The 7,695-nt window shown below is 41.9% G+C and overlaps 1 protein-coding gene across 1 annotated transcript in view; it reads right to left on the bottom strand.

Annotated features, from left to right (window-relative positions):
• Pigl (phosphatidylinositol glycan anchor biosynthesis, class L) overlaps positions 1-7,695 on the bottom strand; it is a gene marked incomplete at its 3' end in the record, with an annotated part of 80,159 nt that overhangs the window by 53,946 nt on the left and 18,518 nt on the right.

The raw sequence follows: 7,695 nt of genomic DNA, 5'->3' as shown, positions 1-7,695 counted from the left end.
CTTTTTTTTCTGCTTATGTGGTGCTGAGGAATCGAACCCAGGGCCTCATGCATGCAAGGCAAGTGCTCTACCATTGAGCCACCTTCCCAGCCCATTGTTCCTACTTGAGTCACAGTCTACTTCCAGCTCTTTCCATGTCTGTGGTACTGAGGAATCAAACCCAGGGCTTCATATATACCTGGCAAGCACTCTACCACTAAGCCACATTCCCAGCCCAAAGTTTTCTTTTTTAATCAGCAAATAATAATTGTATTTTTATGGGGCACTATGTGACTGTTTTAATTTATTACTGACATGAGCTCCCATTGTGTATTACAGCCTGGTCTCAAATTCATACTTCTCTTGCCTTCATGTCCATCTCCTGACTGTAGGAATTACAGGTATCTACTAGTACATCCAGCCAATGTGATGTTTTGACACATATACTCACTGTAGAAAAATCAAACCATATATGCATCTCTAAATATAGTTTTTTTTCTTCTACAAACATCTTTAAGATTTGGCAAACTTTTTCCAAACTAAAGGTCATGGGGGCTCCCAAATACCTTAAAGACATGGGTTATACCTGGGGGGAGTCTTTCTGGCTTTATTCCATCATTAGGCTTCTATTAAGCTTCTGTGGCTTCCAGGTTCATTTCTCAGGAGTAGGGCACTGACTCTTTACTCATCAGAATGAGGACCAAGAGAAGACCACAGGATTTATAAAAACACTTAAAGTTATTTTTAAACTTTCAAGGAATTTTTGGTTTGAATTTACCCAATTAAGTATTATCAAAAGGTATATAAAATTATTTATAGTCTAGCATTCATTTAGACAGAAACTAGATACAGAATAATAATTGTAGATTATCTTTTTTGTTGTTGTTGTTGTTGGTTGTAGGGCTTGAACTCTGAGCCTGGGTGCTGTCCCTCAGCTCTTCAGCTCAATGCTAGTGCTCTACCACTTGAGCTACAGCACCACTTACGGTTTTCTGGTGGTTTATTGGAGAGAGGAGTCTCACGGTCTTTCCTGCCCGGGCTGACTTTGAACTGCGATCCTCAGATCTCAGCCTCCTGAGTAGCTAGGATTACAGGTGTGAGCCACTGGCACCCGGCTGGATTGTCTTTTATGTTTGTTTTGTCGGTAATGGGCTTTGAACTCTGAGCCTGGGTGCTGTCCTTTTGCTCTTCAGCTCAAGGGGATGACTCTACCACTTGAGCCACTACACCACTTCTGGTTTTCTAGTGGCTAACTGGAGATAAGCGTCTCAGGGGGGCTGGGAAGGTGGCTCAGTGGTACCTTGCATGCACGAGACCCTGGGTTCGATTCCTCAGCACCACAGAAGCAGAAACAGCTGGAAGTGGCGCTGTGGCTCAAGTGGTAGAACGCTCACCTTGAGCCGAAGAGCTGAGGGACAGCGCCCAGGCCGAGTTCAGACCCCACAATCAGGGGAGGGGGGAGAGGGGGGAAAGTCTCTTGGACTTTCCTGCCTGGGCTGGCTTTAAACCATGATTGCCACGATTGTCAGATCTCAGCCTCCTGAGTAGCTAGGATTACAGGCTTGAGCCATTGGCGCCCAGTACCCAGCTTTCTGGGAAACTCTCTATCTCCAATTAACCAGAAAACTGGAAGTAGTGCTGTGGCCTTTGAGCAAAAGAGCTCAGAGACAGTGCTCAGGCCCCAAGCCTGACAAAACTAAATAAATTAACTAATTAAAAAATAAAAAGCTAAAAGCCTGGGCGCTGGTGGCTCATGTATACGATCCTAGCTACTCTGGTGGCTAACCAGGATCTGAAGATCACTGTTTGAAGATGGGCTGTGCAGAATTCTGTGTCCATTAGCTCTAATTAACCAGTAGAAAACTGGAGGTGGAGCTATAGCTCAAGAGGCAGAGTGCTAGTCTTGAGGAAAACAAAACAAAACAAACAAAAAAACTCAAGGACAGCACCCAGGCCCTAAATTCAAGCCCCAGGACCAGCAAAAGAAAGAAATTATTTTAATGTACTATGTGATTTCTTGTTTCTTTTGTATGTTCTTCTCCGTGTGGTTTATCCCCTGTCACTGTATTTGATTTTGGTACCCTGGTATTGTATATATGTTTATCTGAATTTGGGAAGGAAAAGGAACAACAGAATGGTGAGATAAAGGATAAGGGGGGAACCAACACAACAGTGATATTCATAAGACAATATGTTGGAAATGATCTGTACAACTTGGGAGGGAGATTGGGTGGAAGGAAAGTAGAAAAATGAGGAAGGAGGTTCGACAAGAAATGTATTTATTACCTTGCTTATGTAACTGTAACCCCTCTGTACATCACCTTGACAATAAAAAAAAAGAAAAGAAATTAAAAAACAAAGTAAAAAGGGCTGGGGACTTGGCTCAAATAACAGAACAGCTGCTTAGCAGGTCCTGAATCCAAACTCAGTACCATTAAAGGATACAAAAAAAAAAAGTAATCTAGACTTATAAAAAAGAGTGTACAAAGTTCTTTAGAATTAAAGTAGGTCTCTTCCCTGACTCCAACTAACTGACCTATTAAAATGCCTGAATCTTTTTGGGAACTGTATACACAAAAAAAACATTTTAAATTTGTTTTGAAACATAAATAATTCTTCAGGTTTTTCCTAATATATTAAGATTCAGAAAAGAAACAAATGAATACTAAATTTGTAGGCTGCATTTTCCAATCACTTGAGATTTCCCAGCATCTTGGATAGGGTTTCTTTCTAATTTTCCATTTAGGCCTGACCTTTATTTTAGCACATGTACAATCTGGCTACAAATGTAGCCAGAATAACTGTCATGTCAACACTTATTTTTAAACTGTTTTCTCTTTCTTTAACATATAGCAGAGTGCTTGCCTATACAGGGCTTTTAGTAGGTATCTGTGGATTTGAACTTTTTTTTTTGGTCAGTCGTGAGGCTTGAACTCTGGGACTGAGCAATGTCCCTGAGCTCTTTAGTTCAAGGTAAGCACTCTACCAGTTGAGCCACTGCGCCACTTCTGGTTTTCTGGGGGTTAATTGGAGATAAGAATCTCATGGACTTTCCTGCCAGCTTTTAACCCCACCTCAGATCTCAGCCTCCTGAGTAGCTAGAATTACAGGTGTGAACCACCAGTGCCCAGCTTTGTACTTTAAAAAACAAACAAACAAATAAACAAACAAGGTATTGCTATGTAGTTCAGGCTGGTCTTGAACTCCCTAAGTAATCCAGATTGGCCTCGATACAAGATCATATGGCCTTTAGCTATTGCGATTACAGTCATGTACTACCACATCTGGTTTGGAACGTAAATTTTATTATACAACTTATTAAATTAGATTTTATATTTGTGTGTGTGTGTGTGTGTGTGTATGCATACACGTGTGTGCACTGGAGCTTGAACTCAGGGCCTGGACACTGTCCCTGAGCTTTTGTGCTGAAGACTAGCGCTCTATCACTTGAGCCACAGCTCCAATTCTGGCTTTCTGGTGGTTAATTGTAGATAAGAGTCTCAAGAATTTTCCTGCCCTGGCTGGCTGTGAGCCAGAATCCTAAGGATTACACATGTGAGCCACCAGCAGCCCAGCCAAATTTTATCCTTTAAGGAAAGTTTAGCAACAGAAACCATTTACTTGTCTAATGACTGAGCTTATACCTTCTTTGAGAATTGACTTTTTTGCATAAGAGTGAGCCCTCCTTGGTAAAGGTTGCCCTAACAGCAAGCACTGATGTTCACAACAATGAAAACAAACAGTTGGCTAGATGCAGTGTTAACTAAATTCGCTCTTAAACTAACCATGGTCTTTCAAGTACAGTAACAAAATGGTGACCTACTTTCCCACAGAAAATGCCTGCAGAATCAATTCCATCTTTCATTTTGGTTAGAACTCTAGCACTTGGCATTTCTTAAATGTGTGACTTCTAAGGTTATCTTAATCACTTTGAATTTCAATTTCTTTGTGTGAAACTAAAGCAAATAATAAACCCTATTTTGTAGAGCTGTGTGTGAACTGAATGAGGGAATGGAGTAGATAGTGCCCTGGCTGTAGCCAGATGCCTCAGTTCAAATGCTGGCTCTACCACTTATTTGCTGGATGACCTTGGGCAAATTACTAAACCTCTCCTTCTGTGTCAAGTTGTAATCTGTAAGATGTGAAAAACACTTGGGTGATTTTGAGTATTAAGTAAGATCAAGTATTAGTGGTTTTAAGCACTGACAATAAAGGTTTTATATATACTTACATTATCAGTATGGGCTATAGGTCTTCTCTAAATCATCCCTCTCCTTTTTTCTTCATTTTTCTCTGTGACACATCAAAATAGTCTAAAGCAAGATTTCAAAGCTTGGTCTTTTCTGGGATATGTATGAGAGGCTGAAACTAGGGGTTGGGATTGCTATGGACTAAATTGTGTTTCCTAGAAATTGTGGTTCCCTAGAAATTCATGTTACGTTAAAACTCTGCCTCCAATGTTACTATTTTTGGAGATAAAGTGCTTTTTGTTTTTTTGGTAGGCTGTGGGGCTTGAACTCTGCTGGGGCATTGTCCCTCAGCTCTTTTTTTTGGGTCCGGTCGTGGGGCCTGAACTCTGGGCCTGGGAACTTTCTTTCAGCTCTTCAGCTCAAGGCTAGCGCTCTACCACTTAACCCACAGTGCCACTTCAGGCTTTTTTCTTTTTTGCTTATGTGGTGTTAAGGAATCGAACCCAGGGCCTCAGGCATGCAAGGCAAGCGCTCTACCACTGAGCTACCTTCCCAGCTGTCCCTTAGCTCTTCAGCTCAAAGCTAGTGCTCTACCACTTGAGCCACTGTGCTACTTCCCGTCTTCTGAGTGGTTTATTGGAGATGAGAGTCTCATGGACTTTCCTGCCAGGGCTGGATTTGAACCACGATCCTCAGATCTCAGCCTCCTGAGTAGCTAGGATTACAGGTGTGAGCCACCAGTGCCTGGCATGAGACTTTTATATCCTGAAAAGGGCAGAAGCGGAGCTGTGGCTCAAAGTGGTAGAGTGGTAGCCTTAAGCAAAAAGCTCAGGGAAGTCAGGCGCTGGTGGCTTACGCTTGTAATCCTAGATAAACAGAAGTCTGAGATCTGAGGATCGCAGTTCAAAGCCAGCCCAAGCAGGAAAGACCATGAGACTCTAATCTCCAGTAAACCACCAGAAAACCAGAAGTGGAACTGTGGCTCAAGTAGTAGAGCGTTAGCCTTGAGCTGAAAAGCTGAGGGACAGTGCCCAGGCTTAGAGTTCAAGCCCCATGACTGACAAAAAAAAAAAAAAGCACAGGGACTACAACCAAGGCCCTAAATTCTAGCTCCAGGATGGGGACACACACACACAAAAGGCCACGTGGATGAAGTTACCAATAGAATTGAGGTTATGTTACTGGAAAATGGAGACAAGTGGATCATTAAAGTGGTAAAGAAGTTGGCTGACTGGTTTTCTAGTGTTTTATGTGGAAGACAGGACCTGTAAAGGATGAAATTAGATATGTAGTTGACTTTTTTAAGCACAATGTTGAAGGTCTTCCTTACTGCTTATAGTAATACACAAGAATTGGGCTGGGAAGGTGGCTCAGTGGTAGAGTGCTTGCCTTGCATGCCTGAAGCCTGGGTTCGATTCCTCAGCACCACATAAGCAAAAAGAAGAAAGCTGGAAGAGGCGCTGTGGCTCAAGTGGTAGAGCGCTAGCCTTGAGCTGAAGAGCTGAGGGACAGTGCCCAGGCCCAGAGTTCAAGCCCCATCACCGGACCAAAAACAAAAAAAAATACACAAGAATTTAGGGATGGATAGAAGTAGACACTGTTAAGCAAACAGAAACAGAACTTAAAAGATTTTAGAAGAATTTCAGCCTACCTGTATTGTAAAAACTAAGAAAGCTTTTTCTAAAGAGAAGGTATGGCTGAACAACCATTTGATAAGAGATTAATATGAAAGCAAACCAAAAATGTAACCAACCACCTCAGTAGCAACTAGGGATAGAAAAAAATGACTAAGAATCGAAGAACGCTGTTGGGACTGTTTAGATTCCACAAGACCAGCCAGTACATTTATCTGGCTGTAAATGTGAATCAACCTTTAAGGATGGGGAAAAATGACCTTGAAAGGTGATCCAATAATCTGTAGTGCTGCTATTCTTACCATAGGCCCCAGGAGGCCTCGGGAGCATTACATCAAACCAAAGAAGATTGTTTTCCAGCCAGAAGATGTAATGGATTCTATCTTCACAGGCTTTGCACATGCTAGGGATCTTTCACCTTTCTGGAATTATCTATCCTATCTCTGTCCATTACTATATTTTGTAAGCATATAACTCTTCTTGTTTCTCAGCTGGAGAGAAATTTTGTCTCATGCTTGCTCTCATGATACTTAGACATTGGAATTTAGACCAGAGTTAACACTGAAATAAGTTATGACTTCTGGGGGCTATTGGAATGGGATGAATATATTTTTTATGTAATAAGGACATTGATTTTGGAGGCCTGGATGGGAAAGCTATGAATTGTTTCTGTTCTAAGATTCATGGGGTGAAGACCCAGTCTCCAATATGACTGTATTTGGAGACAAAGTTTTTTTTTAAATTTAATTTAATTTTATTTGTGAACATACTGTACAGAGGGGTTACAGTTACATGGGCAGGATAATGCGTACATTTCTTACCAAGCATTGCAGCCTCCTCCTTTGTTTACCCTTCATATCCCTTCCCAGCCTCCCTCCTCGCCCCTGGAGACAAAGTTTTAATGACGCAATTAGGTGTAACTGACATCAGAAGAGTAAGACCCTAATCTAACTCAATTTGTGGGTTTACGGAAAGAAATATGGAAAGAACTCTCTCTTTCCACCATGTGAGGACCAAGTGAGAAGGTGCTTATCTACAATCCTGGAAGACAACCCTTATCAGAAACTGACACTGGCAGATTTTGATCTGAGACTTCTAGGCTGCAAAACTGAGAATGTATTTTTTGTTGTTTAAACCATCTGGTCAGCAGTGTTTTGTTAAGGTAGCCCAAGAAGATCAGAAAACATTTTCCTTTAATCTGCAAACTGACTTCTTTTTGTGTGTTGGTTCTGGGGCTTGAACTCAAGGTCTGGGCACTATCCCTGAGCTGCTGCTGCTTCTTTTTTTTTTTTTTTTTGCTCAAGGCTAGCACTCTACCATTTGAGCTACAGCTCCACTTCTGACCTTTTAGTAATTTATTGGAGATAAAGAGTCTCACAAGCCGGGAGCCAGTGGCTCACATTTGTAATCCTACTCAGAAGGCTGAGATCTGAGGATCATAGTTCAAAGCCAGCCTGGGCAGGAAAGTCTGTGAAACTCTTATCTCCAATAAACCACAGAAAACTGGAAGTTGTGCTGTGGCTCAAGTGGTAGAGCGCTAGCCTTGAGCTGAGGGACAGCACCCAGGCACAGAGTTCAAGTCCCACATCCTACCAAAACAAAAAAGAGAGTTTCACAAACTTTCCTGCCCAAGACAGCTTCGAACTGTTATCCTCAGATCTGAGCATCCTGAGCAGCTAGGATTATAAGTATGAGCCACAGGCAACTGGCCAAATTGGCTTCTTGAAGTACATATTTTTAAAAGTTTCTTATCTCTCCTCTATAGGAATTCCTAAGTAGAAATTATATACAGGGTCTGGGAAGGTGGCTCAGTGGTAGAGCGCTTGCCTTGCATGCATGAGGCCCTGGGTTCGATTCCTCAGCACCACATAAGCAAAAAGAAAAAAGCCGGA

This window comes from Dipodomys ordii, unplaced genomic scaffold (assembly GCF_000151885.1).
Source record: "Dipodomys ordii isolate 6190 unplaced genomic scaffold, Dord_2.0 Scaffold31, whole genome shotgun sequence".
In the NCBI taxonomy this organism is placed as follows: Eukaryota; Metazoa; Chordata; class Mammalia; order Rodentia; family Heteromyidae; genus Dipodomys; species Dipodomys ordii.
This window is presented reverse-complemented; position numbering and strand designations above follow the sequence as displayed.